Source organism: Eublepharis macularius, chromosome 1 (genome assembly GCF_028583425.1).
Source record: "Eublepharis macularius isolate TG4126 chromosome 1, MPM_Emac_v1.0, whole genome shotgun sequence".
Classification (NCBI taxonomy): domain Eukaryota; kingdom Metazoa; phylum Chordata; class Lepidosauria; order Squamata; family Eublepharidae; genus Eublepharis; species Eublepharis macularius.
In genome coordinates this window covers 105,480,462-105,497,311 of record NC_072790.1, presented here as the reverse complement: position 1 = coordinate 105,497,311, position 16,850 = coordinate 105,480,462, and the positions used below count along the sequence as shown (strand labels likewise).

Sequence of the window (16,850 nt, the reverse complement as noted above, 5' to 3'; positions counted from 1 at the left end):
AGAGTCCACCACGATCCATGCAGCCAGGCAGGCCAAGGTAGGCACAGAACAGCAGCAGCTGAAGGCCTGAAGCCAGCAGCAGCCACAATAGCCCAGCAGCAACGCCAGCCTTGCAAGGGTGCACATGCATTGCATGGCTGTGATTGGCTGTGGGGACCCCTCACCACCTCCCCTCCCTCCCTGATCCCAGGGAAGACCAGGAGAAGGCAGGAAAAGGCTGCTTTAGATAGGTTCTGGACTCTTCTTTCTTTATGCTTCCACCACCCCCTTATTTTTATTCAACGCCCCCCAATTGCACCCAAGGCTCCTACCGCCCACCTGGATCATTCCAGGTGGTATTGCCCACTTTGGGAACCACTGCTGTAGATGGTGTTATCAGTGGAACTTGCTATTAAACAGTCATCTTTCATAGAGAAACAGAATAATCAGTTTGGTTCCCAGACTTAGTATCTGCCATAATATTGTATATTTGGAAATCTACCGACTACACAAAGACATAGGACAGATTCTATCAATTAAGTTTATTCCTACTTGCCAGTATTTTCATGTTAAAACTTGAAAGACTTTGTTTTGCCCTTTTGTAACAGTTTGATTCAATGTTTTTCAAATTTCCTATAAGGAAACTCTTGTTCACATACTTTCATTTGGTGAGGAACCCTTGCATGTTTGCCAAGAAATCCCTGTGAGTTGAGTAGGATTCTAGGCTATACTATCCATTTTTGCGGCCTTCCCTGTTTGGCTTATTTAGTTATCACTTATTCTATCTTTTCTCCAAAGAGCTCATAGGCCAGTTTCCCATCTTCCATTCTACCACCATTATCAACCCTGTGAAATAGGATAGGCTGAGAGTGTGACTGACTTAAGTTCACCCAGCAAGCTTCCATAGCAGAGTGGGGATTCAAACCTGGGTCTCCCAGATCCCAGTACAACACTTTAACCACTACACCACTTCAAGCTGCCCTACGCTCACAGAGATAGGATGTATGAGAATGTGCCCATTATTCTCTCACACCTGCGCACAACAAAAGACCAGCACCGATGGCCATGCTGTGTTTCATACATTGTCCATTGTTCTTGATCTTGATTGATGAGCCCCTGCTAAGTTTCAAAGGAATTCCATGGTTTCCACAGCTCAAAACCATCATCTTTAAAGGTCTATATAACCCTTCTTCTGAAAAGCCTACTTTTATGCAATTCACAGTAAAGATTTCAATTAATTGGGTTGCTCTATATTTTTGTTCAATAAAATTAGTAAAGTGCATCATGTTTTCCACAGCAGAATATACATACTTCTTAACATAAGGTTTCTCACTACCAACTCGTTTTCTTTTCCATTACACAGAAACACAGTTTTACCCTATTAACAGTTTAATGCCTGCCCATAATTTCTGTGATTCAGAAATAAACTTGGAGAATACTGCCTTTTACTCTTTGTAAGGGCTGTTCAGAGAGTCCACAGAATACGTTGTTAGATCACATAGTATGGACAAGGCTTGCTAGCAAAAGTAAGTGAAGCTGCATAGTGCTATAAAGAAGTTTGATCGGAACAAACTGTACACTGCTGGTTTGGTTAGGGAGACAAATCTTTTCTAATTCTCAAAACCTCACTGTTCAGGGTTACAATAGATCTACATAATTGTGGTATGTGCATGTGATATATCTGTGTATCAACAATAAACTCTGCCTTTTAACTTGTCTTTTCCCTCAAATTTGTCAACAAGTTTGCCCTATCCTGCCTTTCTGTCCTTATTTTTCAGCATGTTCCTGCCTATAATTACCATTCCAAATCTAGGTCCTCTGCTTTCAAATAATTGTCTCCATTTTTTCTTATGCTTGGAACTCGCTCCCTGAACACTTCTGAGTTGCCACTTCATTAGAATCCCTCCTCAAAACTCCATTTTTCCCATGAAATGTTTGACTTAATCTTTAATTATCGTTAAAATTTAAGTCAAACATACTACACTTGATCTTAGCCAAAAGGCCAAGAAGCAATATTATGGTACCTGTCAGACTGAGGCTTGAATAAAAGTTGCAATCCAGACTACCCCTTGCAATGAGACAAGAGTTCATTGGTTTCAAAAGGATTTACTGCAGATAAACAACTAATATAAGTCCACACTCCCAGATCCAAGGATCAGGGCTGAGCTTAGAAATTGTTACGAATGACAGGCAAAAGCAAAAGTACAGAATAGCAGTTCCCTGCGGGCCCCATCCTCCCCCTTAGTTCTCAAAACAATCAGCCCGAGGGTGAGAAAGTGAAAGTTTCCCAAGGGCGTTGGAAAGGCAGATATATGTAGACATAACATTCCTCTTCTCCTTGTGAGCTTCCAGTGGAAGGCTTGCCACCTGCAAAGAAAACACTTAATATACAGACAGGGTCAAAATGGAGTTTCTTTGGTTTGAACACAGTCAGAACCTGACATTCTGCTCCAAGATGCTCCTCCCCCAGGTTTAAGAGGATATAGAGTATTTCACAAATACTATTTGTGAAAAAGAAGGATGGAGGATTACGATTATGTACAGATTTCAGAGGACTCAATGCAGTCTCCTCCACAAATGCTTATCCAATACCCCTCATCAGAGATCTACTCAACGTCGTGGCTCAAGGCAAGATCTTTACAAAATTGGACTTAAAAGATGCTTACTTCCACGTTCGCATAAGAGAGGGGGATGAATGGAAAACCGCGTTCAATACGCCCTTAGGACAGTATGAATATTTAGTCATGCCATTTGGCCTGGCTGGAGCCCCTTCAGTTTTCATGTCCATGATCAATGAAGTACTTACATGAATTTTTATATATTGAGCCAAAATTGGTTCCCACAGGAGCACAGAAATATGTAAATGCAAATGATATTAAAACTCAATATAAAGGTTTGTGGGGTAGTGGATTGTCAGCTGAGCTGGATCCAGGCATGATGATGAGGTACATGACCAATGTCTATACTCTGGCGTGATCCATGACAATTAGAAGCTACATCCAGGCACAATAATGCTATGCAAATCATCATTAAAACTTCATTCAAGGAAATCTGGAAGCATGCTACAAATCATTAAGCCCTTGAGCCAAGTTTGCAATATAAGCATGCACTGTGAAAACTCACTCTCTCTCTACACACACACACACACACACACACACACTGTACTGCTATGCTTGTGGGATAAACAAGTCAGAGTGGTAAACTGCTAGAATAACAGTGACCATATTTAAGGTTAAAATCTCAGAAGCGTAATAGAGGATGATACTATTTCATTTGATCTCTGTATCTGACATTGCTACAACTGCATATTCTTTGTAATAAAAGAAAAATATTCTGCACAAAGATAAGCTTATCTTTTAAACTGTAGGACAAGGAACAGAAGAAGAGAGGTTCAAATCCCCCTTCAGCCACAAAGGTCCCTAGGTACATTTGCCAGGTCCCCTGGAGCCCAAACCAGGGGGGGGCGCTCAGGAGTACTTACTTCCTACTTCCTTGTTGTGCCAGAAATTACATCATTCTTGGCATGTCAAGGAGGTGAAGGCCCCAGGCAGGGCTGATTTGGTAAAGATCAGTCCCCAACACTAGATTGGGCACCAGTTTTCATCAAATCAGCCCCATGTGGGGGTCTTCACTTCCATGTCATGCCAGAAATGACATCATTCCTAGCATGACAAGCGTGCTGCAAGGCTTCTGGGCCCATTCCCTACACCTTTTCCCTTGCTTGCCAAGTGAGTGTTGGTGGTGGTAGAGGCTGGGAGCAAGGAATCCCCCGCCCCACCAGGGGAATGGGATCCCTATCTCTGGATGTTAGGGGCGAGTCACTGCTCTCTCAGCCACCTTTAGAGGGTTGTGGGAGACTGAAGAACCATATATGCTGCTCTGAACTTGAAGAAAGACCAGGATAAAAATAAAATACATAATTTAGAAAATCTGATCCCATTAGTCATGGGCACTGAAAATATGATCACTAGCAATGGTGCTCAATTCTTTCCTCTTATTCCTACTTCCCATATTCATCTAGTGATAAGCAGCAGGCTCTAGGCAGTCTATCGGGTTGCCTAAACAAAAATTTCAGATAGCCAGTGATCTAAAAAATCTAAACGCACAATACCTTTTCTCTGATCCAATTAAAACTCTCAAACGTAAGCAGGACAGCACACACGGTTTACAAGGCCTGGGATGAGTATGTTGTTACGGACCTTGCTACTACTGCCTACAATGAGCAAAAAGAGTTTATTTAACATGTTCCATACCATATGTTCACAACACTTTAAACAGTTAAGCTTCAATATATCGTGCATTATGTTTTACACATAAGTATGTATAATATTTAATTCTCTATGATTGGAGATGGTTCCATTATGTCACTATTATATGTTGAAATGCAATGTGATCAACATTCGTGTGTGTGAGAGAGAGATAACTTGAAACGAAGCAGGGGCAGCCAACTATCAAGAACATGTGACCCTGATATTACAGAAAGTAACACTAGCTACCAAACTGCTCCCAAGCACAAATCAAACGTGTTGGTTTTGGCCTTTAAAACCCTATCTATTATGGGTTGTTGTGACCAGGGTATCTGAAGGACCTATCTTTTCCTATATGTTCCTGCCCAAGACAAGTTCACAGGGAGGGACCCTCCTGACTGCCCCATCTGCTAAAGCTTCCCTTGTGGGTACACGAGAGGGACTTTTCAGGGATAGTCTCATGATTATGGACGTCCCCAGGGAAGTGCACCTGGCCCCTTCACTATAGATCTTCAGGAGGCATTTTGAGACATTTTTATTTAGGAGTGCTTTTAATTAATTCTGTTTTTATGTTAGCAGTAGTTTTAAACTGTTGGTTTTAAACTTTGTTTTTATCTGTGATTGTTTGTATTTATATTGTAAGCCATCTTGTGTTCCTGCAAGGAAGAAAGTCAGCTAACAAATCTTTTAAGTAAACAAACTGTGTACACTGCTGGTTTAGTTAGGGAGAAAAATCTTTTCTAATTCTCAAAACCTCACAAATAAATAACAACAAAAAAGAAACAAATCCTGCCTTGAGAAATCTTAAAGCCTCATTGCTCATCCACCAGAAGTTAGTTTTGACCTATGGTTTCTTTAACAAAAGAACCCATGACAGCATTCAATGATAAAACCATCTCAGGATATGACCACCAGCTTAAACTGTCTAAACCATTTCCTCGACCTCTAGAATGTTTAGATCCACATCTTTCATCTCCCTCTCTCTCTCTCTGGAGGTTCTATCTAAACGCAACAGAATGGCAGCATATTTTCCAACTGTAATTGATCTTTGGATAAGATCATTGAAACTGACTAATAGCAACCAAATTCCATCTTTTAAGGTATTATCTTGGAACATCGCAGGATGGAGGGAAAAGGCAGATGACCCTAACCTTCTGAATTTTCTCAAGAGCCATGATATTATCCTTCTCCAGGAAACCTGGTCCCAGTCTAATGTACAATTGGATGGATCCTTCTCAATTCCAGCCTCTAAAACAGGACAGTGAGGCAGATGTAGAGCAGGGCTGTGTTGTTTGATCTCCACACAGATGGAGACTGAGCTTAAGATATTGCCCTCCTACCCGCCCCCCCCCCCCCTTGGCCCAAGTTGTTCTTATTAAACTGGCCCATTTAAGCTTGCTCATTTTCGGCATATATCTACCGCCATCTTATAGTAGTACTGAGCTTTTGGACCAATGGAGTTGTTTTAGTGAATATGTCGAAGCTCTTGAGCGTGAACATCTTTCAGCAGATTCTATGATTGTGGGTGACCTTAATGCCAGGATAAGGAAGGACAACCAACTTTTGTATGAGGCTATGGGTCTGGTTACTAATGATCCATCATTTGAGGATTTTATCCCCACTAGAGATTCTAAAGACACTCATGTTAGGGATATGATGACTAGCCAAATTCTGCTTGTTACCTAGCAGATTAATTTTAAATAGGTCCTTCTCTCATGATATGCCAGGTGAACATAATTTTACTTCTAGCTGGTGTTGTAGTGTAATTGACTATGCTGTCATCTCCCCAAATTTGAAAAGATGGGTCTTGGATTTTTCCATGGGCACATATGATGATAGTGACCATTTTCTACTTATCATTGGCTTGTCTGGCAAAAATTTAGCTTCTACATTCTATATTCCTTCCCTTTCTCATGAAAACAGTGTTTCACTCTCCTGTAACTGTTGTTCGTCGAGTTCATTCTGTGCACACACACATTGGGACTGCGCTTGCGCAGGCCTGCCTCGGAGAGAGATTTATAGCTCTAGAAACATCGAAAAATGGCTGGTCCCACCCAAAGCGCATACGTGGCATTTCGTGCCCAAATGCAGTGTAGAAGGGCAGGGCACCATTTTGTCCCCTGGTTCTCCTACGCCGCCAGAGGTTAACTAATGATGAATTCCTCACAGCAGGGCAGGGGGGAGGGAATGTGTGTCTGTACAGAATGAACTCAACGAACAACAGTTACAGGTGAATGAAACCCTGTTTTCGTCATCGTTCTTCTGTGCAGCCCCACATTGGGAGTATAACAAGCTACTCACCAATGGGGACGGGTGTGAGGAACATCTCGTCATATCGTAATATACTGTAATCATCTTCCCAGATCCCTTCCTTTTTTTTAACCTGTTCTCTCTTTTTGTATTCTAGGTGAATAAGGACTGAAGGACTGCGTTTCCCACCGCAGCATCTGACCTGGAGCCCACATCTACTACATAATGTTTGATAAAAGTATCTGAGGACGACCAGGTGGCAGCTTGACATATCTCCCATAAGGGTGTTCCTCGAAGAAAGGCTGCTGAAGAGGACTGAGATCGGGTAGAGTGAGCCCTGATTCTGCCAGGGCATGGTATTTTAGCTATGGCATAGCTATGGATCCCAGTGCCTCTGGTTCAGAGGTCACTTCTGGGGGCACTGGGCTGGATCCAACTGTGGGGTAGACTGTGCCAGCTAGCCATCTTGCTTCATTTGGGGGAGGCTCCTTAAGGGGGAAACCACAGGAGTATGTACCCAGCTCAGGGGGCATTGTCCAGTTTTGCTCCAGGGGGCATGGGAACCACAGCACAGCTGTGCCAGGTCAGATTACACCTCATCTCACCCCATGGTTGACTCCCAGCGGGTGGTCTGGGAGGGATGCCATCGAATGACAGTTGGATTTTTTAATGCTTGGATCCATGTCCTGTCTACAACCTCTAGGGAGCTGGGGAAAGAGGGATTATATAAAGTCTCATGGACAAAATTTAGCCATGTACTTAGATATGGGTCTAGCTGAAAGGTTCAGTGAATGGAAGCCTATAGCCAGTCCTTCACCAGTAGCACCTCTTATTTTGTCAGGATTCAGTTTCAGCATATTTGCCTACATTCATCCCAAAATTGCCTCCAGGCACCTGTTCTCTGTTTCCACAACCTCCCTAAGCTGGAAGCACAAGATGGAGATGAGTGTCATCTGCATATTGATGGCAACTCAGCCTCTCTCTCTAGATGACCTCTCCCAGCAGCTTTACATAGATGTTGAAAACCACAGGGGACAAAATGGAACCTTGAGGCACCCTTTTGGTGAGAGGCCAAGGGTCAGAGCAGCAGCCCCCCCCCCCCAGCATTACACTCTGAAACCTACCCTCCAAGCAGGACTGGAACTGCTGCACAACAGTACCTCCCAGTCCCAATCTTAAATGCAGTCCAAAAGGATACCATGATCGATGGTATCAAAAGCCATAGAGAGGGCCAGGAGAATTAACAGGGTCACACTCCCCCTGTCCATCTCCTGGCACGTCATCCACCAGGACAACCAATGCTGTTTCAGTCCTATAACCAGGCCTGAAACTAGACTTGATCCAAACAATCTGCCTCATTAAGGAATCCTGGAGATGGCCAGCCACCACTTCTTCAATCCCTTTGCTCAAGAATGGTACGTTTGAGATCAGACAGTAGTTATTTAAATCTCCAAAGTCCAGAGTAGGTTTCTTTAGGCATGCATATACCACAGCCCACTTCAAGGCATGAGCGACTACCCCCTCTCTCAGGGAGGCACTTATGCCCACCAGCCCCCTCCCAGTAGTTTTAAGCAGCCAAGTGGGGTAAGGGGAGTACAAGAAGGTGGTAGGTTTCAAACTTTCAAGACTCTGGTCCACATCCTCAGACTGTATTGTTACCTAGAGGGAGGAGGCTCCTTGCAAATGTAGGGGAAATTAGCAAAGCAAGGAGCAAACTTAGCAAGAGGTAGAGATCTGCTGCCCACTTTACATAGTCCTTCTCACGGGGACGCCACCAAGAAGACGGGTGCTCTTTCTAAAAACAAAGATAGCTTTTATTAAGGAGGAAGGGTATCACACACAGAGACACAAACCAATTGCATGCAAGAGCCTAGGATTACAGATTGAACGGGGAAAATAGCATAGTTACCATCAGAGATCTGAGGAAGGAGTCAACCGCCAGCTTTCTTGGTAAAGTGCTTCGATAAGGAAACTGAGGGTGACATACTTGGATCTGATGAGTATGCACACCCAGACTGGGCCAGAACTGAAACATGTATAGGGTGAAAGGGACCTTGGAGCTGAATGTTCCCAGGCACTAAAGACTTTGATATCAGTCTCCTAGGAGTGAAAAGGACTCTGATGTATTTTTGATCAGTATTCTGGCCGGAGTTCCTGCCGATAAAACTAATCCAGCATTCCATTCTGGGGCAAGAGGGGCAGTTGCTTATTCAGGTACCAAGTAAAACTATTATTCACCCAGTATCTCTAAAGATTGGTGAAGTGTTACAGAGTTTTAATTAAGTCTTGTTCCAGGAAGAAAAAAAACTATCAGAGTTGACAAATGACTCCTGATATCTGGATAGAGTTGCACTGGGGTTTCTCACTAAATGGGGATGCGAGAGGAAGGGGTGTCAGGAGAGAATCTTCCCAGGACCTTTTTTGCCAAGAAGCTATTGGTGAGGCTTGGGAAGGCAGAGTGCAATAAACTTAATTGCCCTGCATTCCATTTGCCATTTGTTTGGTCATGTTGTGCTGTAATATGAAGTACATCAGATTGAGAGGCTCATATACTTCATATCATAAGCAGCTTTTGCAACAGGGGCCACAGCCTGCCACTCACAGTATAAGCTAAAAGGTATCCCTCACAACTGGACAAATTGGCGCCTTGAGACCATCTGATCCTGTTGCTGCTAATGCATAGTCCAAGTTGGAACAGATGCAAGAGATTTTATCTGTAAAGTACTTAGCAAAATTTTTGGAGTGGGCTGCTAGGCTGGAGCCCAATAGTCCCTGACCAACTAAGAATTCTACAGGTTTTCATTTTGTAGATGCAATGGTGGTGGAGAAATATTGTTTCTTTGCTGCCATCATCACCAGAGTAGGTTTTAAAATGAACTCTAGCCTGTACATTGTGAAATTCATCCCAAATATTTCTCCACTATCATTCTTGTCGTCTCCCTTGTCTTTTCATCATCCAACTAGACTCTGAAAGATTATCTTGATCAACTGTACTTCATTTTTGGTGCAAAATCTGTCAAAGCACCACAGCTTCCGCATGTCTTGCAGAAGCTTTAAATTGGCTTTGTCTCTTGTCTTATTAGAGATTTCTTCCTGCAATCCTTGTTCTAATTTAGAACTTCAGGCAAGTGTTGTTATTTAATGCTCTGGGACTAGGATTTAATGTTCTTAATTTTATTTTTTAAATTTGACAAATACTGGTAATCTAAAATGCTCCTTAATCTAGGATATTACTGCCAGCAATTGACTTCTGAAAAGATCACAGGAATATCCATAGTAGTGATGGTTGCTGTGGGTTTTCCGGGCTGTATTGCCGTGGTCTTGGCATTGTAGTTCCTGACGTTTCGCCAGCAGCTGTGGCTGGCATCTTCAGAGGTGTAGCACCAAAAGACAGAGATCTCTCAGTGTCACGAGAGACACTGAGAGATCTCTGTCTTTTGGTGCTACACCTCTGAAGATGCCAGCCACAGCTGCTGGCGAAACGTCAGGAACTACAATGCCAAGACCACGGCAATACAGCCCGGAAAACCCACAACAACCATCGTTCATCTTCGTTCTTCTGTGCCTCCACACATGGGACTGCGCAGGCGCAGGCCAGCCGCCGGAGAATTTTCTAGAGCTTCCATGGCTCCGAAGGGGCCGTTTGTCGCGCGCCTCAGCGACCGTTTTCCCGCCCAAACGGTCACGTGATCCTCCAGCGACCAACGGCCCCTTCCCTCAGTTCTCTTCTTGCCGCCGCTTGGAGAGAACGTGAGCTTCGTTGCTCTGTGCTTTTTTGTGCTTCGTGCTTTATTCTGACTGATTGCTTGGCTTTTGACTTCGGACTTCGTGACCTCGACTATTCTTCGGATCTCGTTTTGGACTTTGTTGTGGACTCGGTAATTTGACTCGGACTGTTTTTGACCTTCCTTTCGCGTGCCCCTGAAGATGGCCTCGAAGGCTCTCTTCAAGCATTGCCTCCAATGCCACACGAAAATGGCCAAGACCGATGGCCATGAACTGTGCCTGTTTTGTTTGGGGGAGACCCATAATGTGTCGGCCTGTAAGATTTGCCAAGGCTTCACCAGCAAGGCCCGGCAGGAGCGCAAGGCCCGACTGAACTCCTCCCTGTGGCAGAAGGTCATGTCCGGAGGCGCTCCGTTGCCCTCCCCCAAGGCCGGCCCTAGCCCCTCTGCCGAACGGCATTCAAGAGCTGGCTCAGTGGCCTCCGCGAGGTCGGGGTCGAAACCGCGTCCCCCGAGTACCTCGGCGTCGAGAGCGGCCTCTCCGGCGCAGGGACCGGTGCGGCCGCCCCGTAGCGCGTCATCTACCAGGTCGGATCCGAGACCAGCTTCGGAACCGAGGATCCTGGTACCGAGTCCCCGGTCGGAACCGACGACCGGTTCGATCCCGATCAAGGCGAAGAGGTCGAAGCCGAGGTCCCCTTCGAAGGCGAGGAGCGCGTCGGTTCCGAGGTCTTCTTCGGAACCAGCGAAGAAGAAGAAGAAGACCAAGCATCATCGGTCGCCGCGTCCCGCTCCTCAGGAGGAGGTCATCGTGCTTCCTCACACGCCTTCCCCTCACCTGGGCTCCCCTGAGCCAGAAGGCATCTCCGTGCCGGTGCCGGATCCGATGGCCTTCGAGACGGTGCCCGCAGAATTCTCGTCGGGGCCGGAGCCGAACCCGCACCGTCGGAGCCGACCATCGCTTGCCCTTCGGTCGCCGAGGCTGGAACCGAGCCCGTCTCCTCGTCGGAGCCGTCCGTCGCCTGTCCGTCCGTCTCCACCTCCGGTCGGTCGTGAGCGGCATGGTTCCGGAGACAGTGTCCGATCAATCCGGTCCACTGCGTCCCGGCATCGACAGGCTTCCTACCTCCCCTTGCCATACCGTTGCCAATGGGAGGGGGCACCTGCGGGCTTCTCCGTGTCGGAACCGAGGCCTTCGACATCGAGGTCGGCGTGGGCTCCCCCTCCGCTCCAGGTTCCGGAATCCCAGCTCGGTTCCGATGAGGAGGATGTGGAGAGCTTTGGCGGCTACCAGTCGGAGTCCTGGTCCGAACCATCGCCAGCTGAGGAGCTAGTGCCATCTGCGGACTCGCCATTCGAGGACCTCCGCATCTACGCCGACCAGATGGCAAGGATGGCCAAGGCTCTCGAGATGGATATCTCTTCGGCAGTACCCCAGACCAAGGACAAGCTCCTCAAGCGTATCTATGGGGATAATCCGGCGTACGTTGGCTTCCCCATGCTCGAGGGTATTGAGGAGATTGTGGAGAAGGTGTGGCAGGTGCCCTGTGATCAACCTCCAACATCCAAGCGCATTGAGCAGCTTTACAAGATCAAGCAGGGCACCTGGCCGGCGTTGGTGAAGCACCCTCCACCTTCCTCCTTGGTCACAGAGGAGTTCAACCCCCGGCGATCGGGTCACTCCTCGGTGCCTGCCGATAAAGAGGGCAAGAAGCTGGATGCCATGGGCAGGCGCCAGTACATTGTCTCTTCGCTGGGTCTGAGGATCGCCAACTACCAGACCATCATGGCAGGGTACCAGCTGTACCTCTGGGAGAAGTTGGCGTCCTATACCCGAGACCTCCCTCCTGAGCAGAAGGCTGTGGTGTCCCTGCTGCAAACAGAGGCTGTCCGGCTGTCTAAACAGCAAATGAACGCTGGGAGCCACGCTGCTGACACTGCTGCTAGAGGGATGGCGTCGGCGGTGGTCCTCAGGCGCCACTCTTAGTTGCGGTCGACGGCCCTGTCCCAAGAGGTGCGTTCCAGGGTGGAGAGCATGCCCTTTGAAGGGGACTCGCTGTTCTCCAAGTCCACCGACGAGACCCTGAAGAAGAAAAAGGAGGACAGGCAGACGGCGCGGTGTTTGGGTCTGGCTCCAGCGGACAAGCCCTCCTCCAGGTCACGGTACGCTCCCCGGTCTGGCCCTTACCATTACCAGGGCAGATACCAACAGCGGCCGGGCTACCAGCAGTATCCTGCCTACCAGCAGCGGCCTTACCCTCCCGCACAACAGCAGAGGAGGCGTCGGCCCTTCAAGCCTCGTCCGGCACAGCAACCGGCCCAGCAGAAAGATCAGCAGGGCGCCGGGAGGCAGTACTGACGGGTCGCGCCAGCCGTATCCCCGAACTTTTCGGACAGACTGAGTCCACTCCTCTCTGAGTGGGAGTCAATAACATCTGACTCATGGGTCTTAACTATTGTTGAACTGGGATACGGGCTGGAGTTTGTTGAGCTGCCTAGATGCAGTTCGCCCCTGACAGCTGTCAATAACACTATGGCCGAGCTGGATGCGGAGATCGTGTCGCTCTTGGCCAAGGGTGCTGTGGAAGAATTGCCCTATGAGGACTCTGTAAAGGGTTTCTTCTCTAGGTTCTTCCTGGTCCCTAAGAAGGATGGGGGCTTACGTCCCATTTTAGATCTGAGGGGCCTTAATGCCTTCCTCAAGGTGACCAAATTCAAGATGGTTACGTTGGCGGCTGTGATCGCCTTGCTGAAACAGGGAGATTGGTTTGCGGTTCTTGACTTAAAAGACGCATACTTTCACGTGGGCGTACGGAAGGAGCACAGGAAGTACCTGAGCTTTGTTTACCGGCAAAGGGTTTTCCGGTATAAGGTGCTCCCCTTTGGCCTGTCCACTGCCCCACGAGTGTTCACTAAATGTGTGGCCCCAGTGGTTTCCTTCCTACGGGAAGAAGGCTGTACCGTCTTTCCGTACCTCGATGACTGGCTCATCGTGGCTGAATCAGAGTCTAGGCTGGTACAGGACATTGCCTTGGTACTTAGCACTTGCCAACGCCTGGGGCTCCTGGTGAACTTGGAAAAATCCAAGCTGGTGCCCAACTGCAAGGTGTCCTACATTGGTGCACTGTTAGACTCTGTGGAGGGTAAGGCCCTGCTCCCCTTGGAGAGGGCTCGGTCCCTAAGGGGTCTAGTGTCCATGTTTAAAAGGAACCGGTTCCAGTCTGTGCGCACTATCCAGTGCTTACTAGGGCATATGGCAGCGGCCACCTCTGTGGTGCCTTTCGCTAGGCTGCGTATGCGCCCTCTCCAGAACTGGTTTGTGCGGAGGTACGATGCTCTGCTGCACCCTCCGTCCCTCAAATTCTCTATCCCGAGGGTCATCCTCTCCTCCTTGGACTGGTGGCTGTCTGATGACAACTTGTTTAGAGGGACCCCTTTTGGGTATCAACACCATGACATCACGGTTACCACTGATGCCTCTCTGTTGGGATGGGGGGCTTACTGTGGTGATGTGTCTGTGCAGGATGTCTGGTCTGACAGGGAAAAGACCCTCCATATCAATGTGCTTGAACTAAGGGCCATTCGTTTCGCACTTGTGTCTCTTACAGCACTGCTGAGAAATCGTCAGGTCTTGGTGCAGACGGACAACACGACTGCCATGTACTACGTGAATCAGCAGGGGGGCACAGTGTCCATGGCCCTGTGCCGGGAAGCCACGCTCACTTGGCAGTGGGCTATCAAGAACGGCGTGTCGCTCCGTGCTATACACGTGGCTGGCTCAGACAATGCCCGGGCAGGTGCCCTCAGCAGGGCCCCTTTACTAGACCACGAATGGGAACTGAACGGAGAGTGCGTTGGGCCGATCTTCCAGATGTGGGGTCATCCAGTGATAGACGTGTTCGCCACTGCGGCGACCACCAAGGCCCACACGTTCTGTTCCAGGGCAGGGAGCGACCCCCTCTCTATTGGGGATGCCTTCCAGTTTACGTGGACGCAGGGCTTGCACTACATGTTTCCTCCGTTCCCCTTGATTCCCAGGGTCCTGTGCAAGATAGAGGAGGACGGGACGGACTGCATCCTAGTGGCCCCCTTCTGGCCACGGCAGGTTTGGTTCCCGAAGCTCCTGCGGATGTCCCAACGGACATATGTGAGTCTGCCCCCTCGGCAAGACCTTCTCTTAAACGGGAGCCTAGTCCACCACGATCCCAGGAAGCTGCACCTAACGGCTTGGCGGATCGTTCCTCACCGATAGGCTTTACTGACGAGGTACAGAGGGTCCTCCTGAATGCTCGTCGGCCATCCACTAGGCGCGCTTATGCGGCCAAGTGGCGCAGGTTTGAGCTCTGGGCACTTGCCAGAGGAGTGGTGCCTGACAGCAGTCCCTTGGGGGTTGTGTTCGAGTATTTGTGCCACTTGCGTGGCCTGGGCTTGAAGGTTTCCTCCCTCAAGGTCCACCTGACAGCGATATCAGCTGCTCACACCCGAGTTGAGGGTGCTACGGTGTTTTCTCACCCACAATCCCGCCAGTTCCTAAAGGGCATGTACAATCTTTACCCACCTGTGTCGGCGCCAGTGCCTCAGTGGTCACTGTCCTTGGTGCTCTCACGTCTCATGTTGCCTCCATTTGAACCAATGGCTACCTGCCCCTTGGATATGCTATCCTATAAAGTGGTGTTCTTGGTGGCCGTCACATCGGCCAGAAGGGTCAGTGAGCTGTCCGCGCTGCGGTCTGACCCTCCCTTTCTTGTGTTTCATCCCAACAAGGTGGTCCTGCGTCCCTGCCTCGGGTTCCTGCCCAAGGTGGTGTCCGCCTTCCACCTCTCGCAGGATATCTCACTGCCTGCGTTCTTTCCTCAACCTTCCTCTAAGGGGGAAAAGGCCCTTCATTCCCTAGACTTGAAGAGGGCCCTAGCCTATTACCTGGATAGGACAAAGGAATTCCGCACCTGTCCTCACCTGTTTGTATGTTTTGGGGCCAAGGACAAGGGTAACAGGGCTTCCTCACAGACCCTGTCTAGGTGGATTGTGGCGGCCATTAGCAAGGCCTATTCCCTGGCAGGGGTGGCTTGCCCGCTTCATGTCAGAGCCCACTCCACGCGGTCCCAAGCATCCTCTTCGGCACTCCTCAGGGGGGTGCCCCTGGTTAACATTTGTAAAGCAGCCACATGGTCCTCTGCAGACACCTTTGTCAGGCATTACGCCGTTGATGTCAATGCGGAGCAGGATGTATCTGTGGCCAAGGCTGTCTTACACTCCCTTTTTTCCTGAGGGAGTTTTGGAATGACTTTCTTGGCGTACCTGCTGGGTACCCTTGAGTGAAAGTGTGTATATATGTACCTGGGGGTGTGTATATATGTAAATATTGAGTATTTATGTGTCCTTACACAGTTTTTTACATAGATGTATATATGCATATCTATTTATTGTTGTTCTTGTTTGTTCAATAAAATTGTGTTGGACTTCACCCCCGCCTTCCTTATTGTGTGAAGCTTGGTACACTCCCATGTGTGGAGGCACAGAAGAACGAAGATGAAAACAGGGTTAACATACCTGTAACTTATGTTCATCGAGTTCTTCTGTGCTGACACACAACCCTCCCTCCTACCCCGCTGTGAACTCCAATGCACAATACTGTGATGGCTGTAACGGATATTGGTGTTTTTAAGGTGTTATGGCTGAAGTGTGTTGGTCAAGCGGCGGCAAGGGAGAACTGAGGGAAGGGGCCGTTGGTCGCTGGAGGATCACGTGACCGTTTGGGCGGGAAAACGGTCGCTGAGGCGCGCGACAAATGGCCCCTTCGGAGCCATGGAAGCTCTAGAAAATTCTCCGGCGGCTGGCCTGCGCCTGCGCAGTCCCATGTGTGTCAGCACAGAAGAACTCGATGAACATAAGTTACAGGTATGTTAACCCTGTTTTCTCTGGCCGTGAAAGCCTTCGACAATACATCCCTAGTAGTCTTTTGCAGCAAAAATAAAAGAAAGTCTTGTGGCACCCTAAAGATGAAGGCATGGGTTTCCATGGCTTAGAATTCACTTCACTTCATTACCCATTTAGGTGTAGCAGTTGCTGGGTAGCCATGGTGCTTGTTGGCTGACCTTAAGCCAGTCACACTCATCTTCACTACCTCAATGGGAGGCTGCCGTGAGGCATAGGGGAGAACCACGTGTTCCTGATGTTCCTGAGGAAGAGCTGAATGCACTAAAATGAATAAACACTGCAGAATAGTGATTTTTGCACCAGTTCAAAATCTAGTAGTTGGACAAGTCCAGCCATTCCGTAGCCGGCTCATCTGCACCCATAGTTACAAGTCCTCAAAAGAGGCCCCGTGCAACACCAGCTTATTCCTCCATCCCACGGGCCGCAAATCCAGCATAATTTCTTTTTCGCAATTTCGGTCGGGTGTCGAATCCCGAAACGAAATTCCGACCCAGCGGGCGAACAAGAAACCTCTGCCACAGGGGGACACGGCCCACTCCCCGTTATCGACTGCTCCGGCCCTTTTCTACGGAGAGGCCACATCCGCCCTCTTTTCCCTTCCTTCGCCGGCTCCTGGCCGCCTGCTGTCGGCCCACGGACGGAAAGCAACCCGCTACCGCCGCCGCCGCCTCCTCCTCCTCCTCCACCGGCTCCCTTCAGCTCGTGGGCGGAG

At 48.6% G+C, this 16,850-nt stretch overlaps 1 pseudogene; it reads right to left on the bottom strand.

Moving 5' to 3' along the window:
- Positions 1 to 1,908: 1,908 nt before the first annotated feature.
- On the bottom strand, positions 1,909 to 1,993 carry LOC129345823 (U2 spliceosomal RNA; annotated as a pseudogene).
- Positions 1,994 to 16,850: the final 14,857 nt, after the last annotated feature.